The sequence below is a fragment of the Aplidium turbinatum genome, chromosome 3 (assembly GCF_918807975.1).
Source record: "Aplidium turbinatum chromosome 3, kaAplTurb1.1, whole genome shotgun sequence".
In the NCBI taxonomy this organism is placed as follows: domain Eukaryota; kingdom Metazoa; phylum Chordata; class Ascidiacea; order Aplousobranchia; family Polyclinidae; genus Aplidium; species Aplidium turbinatum.
The window spans coordinates 23,892,796-23,904,925 of record NC_137474.1 but is presented as its reverse complement, the minus strand read 5'-3'; the positions used below and the strand labels follow the sequence as shown (position 1 = coordinate 23,904,925).

General features: G+C 38.0%; 1 protein-coding gene across 4 annotated transcripts in view; it reads left to right on the top strand.

Moving 5' to 3' along the window:
• Positions 1-12,130, top strand: part of LOC145767516 (vam6/Vps39-like protein) — a 178,973-nt gene that overhangs the window by 15,680 nt on the left and 151,163 nt on the right. The gene's annotated exons all lie outside the window — the stretch shown is intronic.

Below are 12,130 nucleotides of genomic sequence, written 5' to 3'. Positions count from 1 at the left end.
TCCAAACGCAATTCATTCTTCACCTCACAAATGTAGATAAAAACGACCTGCTTTAGCTTGATGCTGCTAGTTTGCTGTGGTAATAGCGGTATGCACTAGCTTTCAGAACACAGTTCCCTAGTCATGTGCTATATCGGAAGTTGTCTGAACTTATCCTCTAACAACAAGAGCAAAATGCTCTGTGGTTGCAAATGACATGGGGAAAAAACACTAATACTCTTGTCTCTTAAGCCATTTCTCTGCTGAGTGCCAAACAGGAATGAAGTTTCCCACCATTTTCAAAAGGTCTTTAGTATTAACTGGTGCCGCATACTATGCTTTTCATACGAACACGAATATTCGCAATTCTATCAATCAATCATTCAATCATTTTATTTTTCGTCATTAACGCGTCCGGGACGAAAAAGATACTAACTACAAAAATCGATATAAACCTACCAGCACGTTAACGAACGGGAAAAGGTGGCAAAACCTTGAAAGGTTTAAAACGTGCCTGAATGAAAAATTATGTAGTAGGCGTAGGCTATATATCAGTAGTTAGCACTGCAATTTGGTATATATACTATGGTTTTCGCTACAAACAAAACTTAAGAATATTCCTACAGAGATATTTTTCTTCATACTAATAGTTTTTTTAATTCATACAAGAACTATTTTGTAAGTCAAAATTTTGAATAATCTTTGTAAAAAGGAGATTTTGTTGGTGGCTATTCACAAATGGTCAAGACCATTCGTAACATTTACGAAGATTTTGCACATGTGAAGTTAAGCTAGATCCAAGCATGCTAACTTGACTTCATTGCAGTTTTAGGGTACCAAAGCAGGAAAGATTTATGAGTCATTCCACATCAAATTCATAGAAAAAATCGTCTTTACAAAAAAAAAAAAAATTGATTTCTTGAGTGGTCCTTAAAATGTGACCATGTAAAAAATTGGTCGCTAGGTTGAGATTGGATGCCACCGATGTTGTCCCCTGAACATGTCGTCTCCTCGATGCCGTCCCACGTCGATGTCGTCTCTTGAAAGAAGTGTTGCCAGATGTTCATTTTTTTTATCTATTTGAATGTAGGTAGAAATTAGGGTTGTTTGAAACAAACTTTTTCAAGTTGAAACAAAATTTTTGCCACCTTTTCTTTTTTTTAGCGAATATCTGGAAAAAAACAACTAGCCTAGAAATTACTTTTTATTTTTTAAATGTAATCGAATAGAATCAGAGACTTTTAAAAATGGTAGCAGCAGGCCTCGAAACAATTTTTTCCGGCAGCAAAATGTACATGTCCCACTGAAGCACCCTGTTCTGCGGCCAAGCATATGGCGACCATCGGAACTTCGACGCGCATCAATAAAGTGTATTGTGATGTCACTTGCATCCTGCTTATCATCAGACATCGGCTGCTTGGTCAATCAATAATGTTAACAATTCAAGCTGGACACTGAACAGTGTGTATTGTGATTTATCGGGGCATTGACAGCTTTCTAATCCTTTGTGATTATAAATGGCAAAGTACTTTATTCACAAGGCCGCCTGCGTAAATTTTCTCTCGGAACTTCATGGCAGACTAATGCGGCCGACGGAACGGCGAGACCTGGCCGACAAAATGTCGGTTTTTGTAGGGTAATCGGCGATGGCCGTCTTCAGTTTCGAGTTCTAGGTGGTTTACCAAATTGATTGTTTATTTTGCTTGTTCATCAACTAATTCCACAAGTTGTACCAAACTGAAAGAATAACGTAACAAACACCACAATAAATATTGAAAATGTAGCCTAATAGCCTACTTTCGCAATTCTGCTTTTGTAGCCTAAGCTTCAGCAAAAAAGCGTATTCCCAGCGAATATCAAGTCTTTTCGGCAGCGTTATTCATAATCACTCACTGGGAACGACACACGCATTGACGCTCGAGCTGAAATGCAACAGCCGCACATGAAGTCTATTCGACAACGTTATTCATAATCACTCATCGGGGACCACATGGGCATTGACGCTCAACCTGAAATTCAACAACCCGTCGCATATGAAGCTTTTTTTGGCTGCGTAAATGCTTGCGTGTCCCGATGTATGAGGGGACGACATCGGGGGTACGACATCGGCAGGGGACGACATTGTTGCCACCCGTTGAGATTTGTTGTGTTGTGTGACTAGTCATTTTTTACTTATTACCATTGCAAATTCACAGGTTCAGAAAGATTGGTTTTTGGATATTTTCAGAGTTAAGGAATCCAAATCTTTTGTTTAAATAGCTACTAGTTCTTGAAGAAAAATAACATTAATTAATTATTTTTAACAGGTTTTTAAGTTCTGAACTTTGACCTCATTTTTTGAGCTGTTGACACAAACTTAAAAATTAGTTTTTTTATCTTCTGCTATGTAGGTTTGGTAATTGCTGTATATACTCATATATTATATAGATCAAGATTTTAAAGAAATGATTTTCATCTCAAAAAAAAGGAGTTGACTTGAACACGTTGAACATGAGACAAAGAATTTGTCTCCATTTGGGTGCAGGACTTCTTACCCTTCGCTTTTGGTCTTATTAAGCATACAACATGCAGATAGAGAAGCCATATGCTAATTTTCATGTGTAAATTAATGGAATTACAGTAGAACTTGGATAACTCGTCTTCGGAAAACTCGTCAGTTTGCCCAAGTCGTCAATGATTGCCAGGTCCCGGCAGAAAGCCTATCTTTTCTACACAATCAAGTTCGGTTAAGTGGTCATCGCATAATTCGTCAATTCGATTAAGTCGTCACTGTTTTTCTTCCCCTGGGACGTAAAATTCGTCTAAGTTGTCATCCACCCAGATGCTGGCGTGGCATTTACAGACTCTTTCGAGAAGAAATTACTGCGCTAAGACGTGTGCACGCACACACTCTATCGAGCCAGACGCACATGCGTGGAGTATGTAGGTCTGGTCGATTGCGGGTGTGCGAGCACCGCGCACGTGCTCTGTTGCCGATAAGAGAAGCGCTGTTCACCACGTGCGTGATTCATTTGCGACAATACCGTTTCGTGTAAACAAAAGTTGCAGCAACGCAGGATGACGAAGAGAAAGGTAAAGTGCTTAAACTTACAAGCTAAGTATGAAATTGTAACAAAATTCAAAGAAGGCGAAATTAGGAACAAGACTAAATTTTCTGAAGAACAAGACCTACCAAGGAAGACGTTGAACACCCTCCTAAAAAATTCAGAAAAAATTATTGCGGATTATGAATCTGGTAAGAATAGCACCTCAAAAAGGAGAATACCACTATCGCATTTAATTAGGTCGTGGAGCACCATGAAATTAATGCAACACGAAAAAATGGCAAAATTTGGCTGTTTGCATTGGTCGTCAGTTCGCGTAAGTCATCACTTTTTCTGTTCCCCCTAGAGTGACGAGTTATCCAAGTTCTACTGTACTTCAATTCTTACACATCTAGCAAAAGTCAACTTTGTTCGACATTGAAACAATGCAAAACCGTCAACTTTTGCTAGCTGAGAATGAGTCTAATATCAATTGAATCTTTTCTGTTGACTTGTTGAAGTGATCAAATAAAGAAAGCACAAAAAAATTTTACACAAATTTTAACATGTGTTGATTACAAGAACCAGTCAGTAAACCAAACCTTTATTGCATTGATTTAACGACGGCGACTATTCCAGTTCATCTTTACCAGTAGCCAACTGTGATGTTCCTGTTTTGTGCTTTTTATTTATCGGCTGTTGGTGTTCTAGTATGTCATAGACTCATAGTGCTCATTGTATGTCAATGCCAATGGTTAGATGACCCACCCAATGGCAGTGCTGGGAATAAGCTACTCGACTTATACACGAAAGAATAAAAATAGCACCGCTTTTCAGTGATAAAGTAGGGGTCGACCTATAGGTCTTATACACAGCATGAGGTTAATTTATATTTGAGTACACTACAGATGGTATAATATGTTTTTTGAGATTCATGAAAAAAATGTGGCAGAAGTTTGACTTTTGTTTTTGCAGTGACGTAGCTACTGTAGAAAGAAAATTTTTGGGTGCAAAATGCAATTGTTAGAGGAGCAAGTGTCATTCAATATGAATTACAAATGTATTAAAATGTTGTAAAAGAACTGTATTGAAACTACTAAGGAGCAGATAATTTTATTGGAGGAGCGATGGCGTCCCCTTGTGGCTGCGTTCCTGGGTTTGTGCATTTTGTTGATATCGCACAACTATGACTGATGGCAATTAACAGCAACCGTGAAGTGTATTGCAAGAATGAGTTATTCAGTCACTTTTTGCTATTTTGAAGTTAGTGGTCAGGTATTATTAGCTTTTCCTTAAAGCACATATAATTTCCATAGGAAATTCAATAAGCTCATATCTCCACGTTCCACATTTTCTGATGTAGCTCATTCTTGCTTTGTTTTAAAATTCTAGAATCTGCATAATACCGCAGGCTTATAGTTCTTTCCTTGCCTACTTTCATAACCTTTAGGATGCACTGTGCTTGATCGCCTTTCCATATTGCATTATTTGCGTCGTTTTCGCTTGCGCATCTACTGCTTTGCAATATGTGTGTCGTGATTAGAAGGCTCTGCGTCTGCGTGACACACTTTAATTTAACTAGGGCTTTTAAGTAGCTACCACCTCTTGAATAACATATATTATACATTGTTATATCAGCAACTAATAGTATACTGCACAGTAGTGTCTTTGGTGCTTTAATCATTGTATATCAGCGTCTTCTAATTGGTAACATTTGAATAAGATCATGACTGAAATAACACCTTGTAGTATTGACACTGTTCTCACTACTATATGCCACAAAAACTCCTATTCTAGAACTTTTGCATTGAAGCAAAAAAGCACATTTTCTAAAACGGATCAAAAGCTAATTCTATGAAGATGTAACCTTCAAAATTAAAAGAAATCTATCCAGACGGTTTGTTTACAGTACAAAAAATGTTATCTGGAATACAACCCCAAAAGAGAGTGCACAAATGTTATACATTTGGAATTCACATAAAAGTATAAAAGCTAGGCAATAACTCACTTTAGAAAAGGGACAAAAATAAGCACGAAATAGAATAAAAGCTATTTATCCTTGTTTGAAACTTTATGGAACTTATTTAAAAAAATGCTGTCAGTATGGATGACTATTTTGTTTGTTATATCCAGGTTTTTGCTCGGTGGTTTAGGATTTGCCTGTAGAATTTGTCGGAATGGCCTGTTTCGGCGAGTCCGATTTGGCGAGTCCGATTCGGCGAGTCCGATTCGGCTAGTCCGATTCGGCGTGTGCCCTATTCGGCGAGAGTCCTTTTCGACGAGTTCCCTATTCGGCAATTTTTTGAATTTTTTTTTTTAATTATTGGATACCGTAGCCTAATTGGCATTGCCGTTTTGAGTTCGCGAGCACAGTTGCTTTTGCTAGTAGTCAGTTCATATTGCATTACAAATAAAACGTAAAATGCTCCTATTTCACCAACTTTATCTTTGTGATGTCGTAATAAATGGGCTAAAATTCTAAAACTGACTGTGTTTTACCGGTGAGAACACAGTCAGTTTTAGATTAGATGCCTGATTAGATTAGATTAGATAGATTAGTCTCAGACAGAATTACTTAAAATGGCTAAAAGAAAACAAGTTTTTGCATATAATGATGAATACTTGAAGCTTGGATTTACTTTGATTGAAGTGAATGGCGAAGTGAGGCCGCAGTGTGTGTTGTGCTTAACAGTCTTAGCTCACAGCTCTTTAAAGGACACAAAACTTTGTCGGCACCTAGAATCAAACCATGGAAATGTTGTTAACTTAACAAATCTCTTGAAGTACGGTATTTAAAGAAAAAGAGCATCAGGTGAAGCGAAGTCGCATTGATCGCCCAACTGCTTGGGGAGGAATAGTATATTCTCACAGTCATGCAGTGCGTGCTTCTTTTGCGGTTGCATGGAAAATCGCTTGTGCAAAAGCACCTCACACAGCTGGAGAAAATTTGATTAAACCAGCATCTGTTGAAATGGCCAGGATAATGTGTGGTGATGCTGTTGCTAACAAACTGGAAATGGTTCCTTTGTCAAACGACACCATGAAGCGGCGTATCGAAGAACTCTCAAGAAATGTTCTGCAACAAACAATCGCTGCCATAAGATGCTGTGAAAGATTTAGTTTGCAACTGGATGAGACAACCGATATCGGAAGTGATGCACAGCTCATGGTGTTTGTGCGATATTTTGACACAAATGATTTCGTTGAGCAGTTTCTGTTTTGCCGTCCACTTGCTAAAAATACCACAGGAGAAGAAATATTCAAGAAAGTGGATTACTTCTTTGAAGAACATCAGCTTGAGTGGTCTAATTGCGTGTCTGTTTGTGCTGATGGTGCTCCAGCCATGATGGGAAGTAAGAAAGGCTTCATGAGTTTTGTGAAAAAGAAAAACAATAACATTTCGGTTGTTCATTGTCTTCTCCACAGAGAAAATTTGGTAACAAAAGAAATACAAGAAAATCTTGCCATAGTTTTCAAAGAGGTTGTATCTGTGGTGAATTATATTAAATCTCGTCCTTTGAACACTCGCTTATTTCGTGCTTTGTGTGATGAAATGGGAGCGGAACTCAGTGGGCTTATGTTCCTTTCAACTGTTCGTTGGTTGTCACGAGGAAAGGTGCTTGAGAGAGTGGCTACTCTTAAAGAGGAAACCCATGCTTTTTTAAAAGAGCAAAATCATGAACTTGCTGATCGCTTTCGTGATGATGAATGGATTGCAAAGTTGCTATTTTTGGCCGATGTTTTCAGCCATGTAAACCAACTGAATAGTTCTATGTAAGGAAAAGAGAAACTATGTTTTGATGTTTTGGAAAGTATTGATGCATTCAAACATAAAATAAAGCTGTGGAATGTGGATGCATTGAATGAAAAGTGGGAGGTTAGCTGCTTTCCCAGGATTGAACTTATTTGTGGAAGAGAAAGATATCAATTTGGGCGTCATTCTTCCCATCTTTCTTGAGCACCTCAACACATTTTTTTCTGAATTGGATCGTTATATTCCTTCCAACAATTATTGCAGGATCTTTAATTGGGTTCGGAATCCTTTTCAGGTGTCAGCGCTAGAACTTCACTCAGATATGGACTGTATTGCTGAACAGTTGCTTGAATTGCAAAGCCGACAGATGTGGAAAGACAAGTTTAAAAAGGCTTCTTTGACTCAATTTTGGGCAAATGTGCAGTCGATGGAGCCTAGTCTTTCAGATCTTTGCAAGCAAGCTGCAACAGCTCTTTTGCCATTTCCAACCACATACCTGTGTGAATCTGGCTTTTCAACTCTGACGATGATCAAAACGAACTATCGCAATAAACTTCAACCGGAAGATGACATTAGATGTGCACTGACAACCATAATTCCGGAATTCGATAAACTTGTCAAGCAAGTTCAAGGACAAGGCTCTCATTGAGTGTGTGTTGAGTGATAAACAGTGCTTGCTTTTTTCGTTAATACCGTATTAAACTCTCTTGGATAGAAATCAAAAAAACTATTTTTCGTTAATATATAGCTTGAGTCCGCGGATATATAGGCGAGCTTGAGAATAGTCCGTGAGTCAAAAAGGTTGAGAACCACTGGGTTAGAGGTTAGGAGTTGGGGTTAGGAGTTGGAGTTAGGGGTTGGGGGTAGGGGTTGGGATTAGGGTTGGGGGATTCTTATTGGTTACCGATTTTAGTGAATTCTGCTGAAAGCACATCCGATGCATGTTTACCTCTCAGTCCAACTGCTTTGATGTTTATAGAACAAGCACATTGAATTTCCAATGAAATTATGCTTCAAGGAAAATCTGGCAATAACTGACCACTATCATAATTCAAAATAGCATAGAGGTGGTGAAAAGCTTCATTGTTACACTTCATTGTTGCTGCTAATTGCCATCAATCATAGTTGTGCAATATCAACAAAATACAAATACCCAGGGACGCAGCCACGGGGGGAACAATTGCCACCCCAATGAAATCATCTGACCTCAAAAAACATATTTTATTACCTTTACAATGTCTTGATACCATTGCACTAACGTCTTCCCCAACAATTGCTTTGTCCACTATAATTTTTTTTTTGCTATGTTGCTACAAAACCACCAAGTTAACCTTCTGCCACAATTTTTTGTGAAGCTTAAAAAAAAAATACCAAACCTAAGTCAATGCAAAGTATAAAAATTATAGAAGATAAAATTAGTTTGTAACTTTGCGTCAACAGCTCAAACAATGAGGTCAAAGTTCAAAACTTAAAAAAACTGTTAATTTTTTTAATATTAGTTTTCTTTAAGAAATACAGTAGTTGCTTTTTTGATATTTAGACAAAAGGTTTGGATTTCTTGACCCTGAAAATACCCAAAAACCAATTTTTGTAAACATATTTCGAGTTGTTATGGAGATACAAATTATGCATTCGTCAGTGAACAAATAAATGAGCGCTTTCACAGCAAATCTCCACCTAGTGGCCAATTTTTAACCCAGTTATATCTCAAGAACTATAAGATACCAAATTTTTTTTTTTTGCAAGGCTAATACAACATGAAAACAAAGAAATTCTGAAACATTAGATTACACACATCATGCAAATTAACATGGAATGACCCTTATGAGTATGTTTGTAGTTGCATTTCATGACCTGTTTATTCATGGTGAAAGATATTATGATGTAGAAATATGAGAAATAAGTAGAGAAGTTAGAAATTTATAGTTTTGATCGACAAGTCTCAGCCAGCTACATCTATTTCTTTCGAAAACCATCTTCGAAACATTTTTTCTGCTTATGGCTGCTATAACTTATTACATAACTAAGCACGTTAAAAACAACTGCAAATTTGTACAATACGTTTAAGTTTGTCAAGAGCATGATTGTTCTTGAATAGGTTATTTACCACTAATAGTATTGTGATGGCAATTAGGTACGAGTTTTTTGTGAAGGTTGGTGTACACCAAGGATCAGTTTTGTCACCTCTGATATTTGCTATTGTGGTTGACATTGTAACTGAAGGAGTGAGGGAGGGCTTTTTGAGTGAAATTTTGTAAATTGAAATTGAAATGTGAATTGAAATTGAAATTGAAAATTGAAATTGAAAATTGAAAGTGAAATTTTGTATGCAGACGACCTGGTCTTGACAAGTAATAGTATGGAGGGACTGGAGAGAAAGTTTGAGAAATGGAAAGAAGCATTTGAAACCAAGGGTATGAAGGTGAATCTTGAAAAAACAAAAGTGATGGTGAGTGGAGCAGAAGGAACAGTTGTTGAGAGCAAAGTAGATCCCTGTGGAATATGTGGCAAGAGAGTGATGAGAAATTCAATGCAATGCAAGGAATGTGGAAAGTGGGTACATGCAAGATGTGCTAATGTCAAGAGAGCCGCAACAAGATTGGCGAAGTGTTTTGTTTGTGGGAAATGCAGTAAAGGAAGGAATGAAGTGGAAGGCCATGATGATGAGTTCTGCCATGGCATCGAAACAGTGACAGACTTCTGTTATCTGGGTGATCGGATGGATGGAAGTGGTGGATGTGAAGCAGCGGTGACAACAAGGGCAAGATTGAGCTGGGCAAAGTTCAGGGAATGTGGGGAAATGTTGTATGGCAGAAAATTTTCACTGAGGATGAAAGGAAAAGTATATCGGAGCTGTGTGCGGCCTGCAATGCTATATGGTAGCGAGACATGGGTATTGAGAGAGAGTGAACTGGCAATCCTGAGAAGAACGAAAAGGTCAATGGTGAGAGCAATGTGTGGGGTGAAAACGAGAAGGGAAAAAAGGACTGAAGAATTGTTGGATATGCTAGAGATGAGAGAGACCATAGACCAAATGGCAAGGGCAAATGGAGTAAGATGGTATGGACATGTGATAAGAAGGGAGGAAGGAAGTTTTCTTAGAAAGGCACTAGATCTAAAGGTGGATGAGAAGAGGAAACGCGGTCGTCCAAGAAGAACGTGGAAACAACAAGTAAAGGATGAATTTAAAAAAATCGGACTGAAGGAGGAAGATGCAAGGGACAGGGTGAAATGGAGAAAAGGGATAAAAACAATTGCTGCGCGCAAACAATCGGCCACAAACCTAGTGGGGAACAAACCGACGATAGATTATGATGATGATGATGAATTAGCATATCTATATGTCACAATCAATGTGCGAGGTCTTGCGACGGGCTGCTTGTATCTTGATCGAGCGTGCTGTTTTGATTGTAAAATTCTTATGCTATAGGTTATCATCGGTCATTATCCTGAAGTAACCTCTGATTACGAAATCTGAATTATGTAACCTGTATTCTAGGTCATTCAATTGCTACCTGCAGATCTAGAGTCTTCTTTAAGCTTCTGCTTGTTGACATTTATTGCAACTTGACAGAACAATGTGACATTACGTAACCTTCTCGATGTTACTAGATCGAAACAACCTTCTATAAATAGTGGTGTAATTTGCGTGATTATTATTGATGATGATTATTATGAGTTGATTATGAGAGTTGTGTTATGGGTTGTGGATTGGTAGTTGGTGCAGAAATTATTGTTGATTGAGAGTTGAAGTAATCGAATACAAGTAGATGAGAATTGGTGCTGATATAAATTGTGTTCGAAATTAGAGTTATTTGAGAAGCCGTTCGTTAAAGTTCTTCAAGAAGTTAGATTATCATTTCACTAGTAGAACCATTCGACATTTAATTGACTGCTTTTCGGTTTGACCCATTAAACTACGTCATTGAACCTTTCCAAGTTTTTTTCCTGGTAAGAGATAGAAAGAAATCGTGACACTCTAAATAAATAGAGTAGTGATAATAGTGATGGGTATTGGGCATATCAGAATAATTCACTATTCCAGAATACTAAATCGAATCCAGAATACCGAATCCTATTAATTTCCAGGCTCCAGCAACGCAAAAAGTAAAAAAATTCATGCAATGTTTATTTGCAATTTTGGACACAAAAGCGGCACAATCAAAGTAGATGTTTGTTGCAGTGCAACACATTAAGGCATTCTAAATGACTGCCAGTCAAACGAGAGCGCAGCTTAGTTGCCATCAAGCCCGCACGGGAAAAGCGTCGCTCGGAAGATGCTGATGTGGTAGGTATACCGAAATATTTTTGAGCCAACTCCTTTAGCAGTGGCATCTGCTCAATGTTGTTACGCCACCAGTCAAGCTGTCGCATACGTACGTGGATTGAAAAAAAGCATTTAAATGAATGAAATAAATGAAGAAAAAATCGCGCTTAGTTTTTTAATTGCTCATGGGAGCGAGTGACCTAAGGAAAAGAGATCCATGCGCCGTGTGTGTAAAAAGTTTTTGAAAGTGCAGATGGTGTCAGTGGAAAGAAAAAAGTGAGTAAACCACACTTTTACTTTTTTTCAGTTCAGTGTCTCAAGTTGACAGTTTGCAAAGTTGAAAGACTTATGCATATCTTTAAAAAACCGAATCTTATTACCAGGTTTTATTGCCATTTTGGATTCGGATAATTTAAGAACCGAATCCTTCTAGATTCGGTCCTCTGAATTCCCCATCCCTAAGTAATAAATAGTTGTAATTCACAGTTGTTGTTTTAAATGTATTGTAGCAATAATAATATTTTTGGCTCTTTGCGATAGCACACAGTCACTCTACACCACAAATGCAACACAACAGAAAGCAGCGACGGACATGTAATCCGCAAGCTTCCGTGGTTAAGCGCCAGGTTCAAGATTACTTGGCGCTGGTTTGGCTCTAGAGTTGTGCGCTTGAGCAACGCATTTCAGAACTGCCCTCCATACAACAGGCTCCTAATGGATGAAATAATTCCTCGGCAACAGCATTTCAACAGTCGGAAACTTGTACCAGTCTCGTAAACGACCTCTGCATCAAAAGTCTCTACAGGTATATGAAACTACCAGGAATAACTTATCAAAGGCTTTGTCAGTCCGAGTATAAAAGATTGAAAGCGTCCAAGTATGAAAGATAGAAAGTTCAAAACCAAACAAAAACCAACGGAATGATGATATATGAGGCACCGCTGCTTATTTTGGGGCGGTGTTGAACCGACGTCTATCATGACATTCTCCCCACCCGGCTACACAGCTATATTATCACTATATCTTGTAAGTGGATGATATTTTTTGTTCCTATGCAAACTTTTGCATATTCAGGAACAAAATTTACAAAGACAAACACAAAGATTT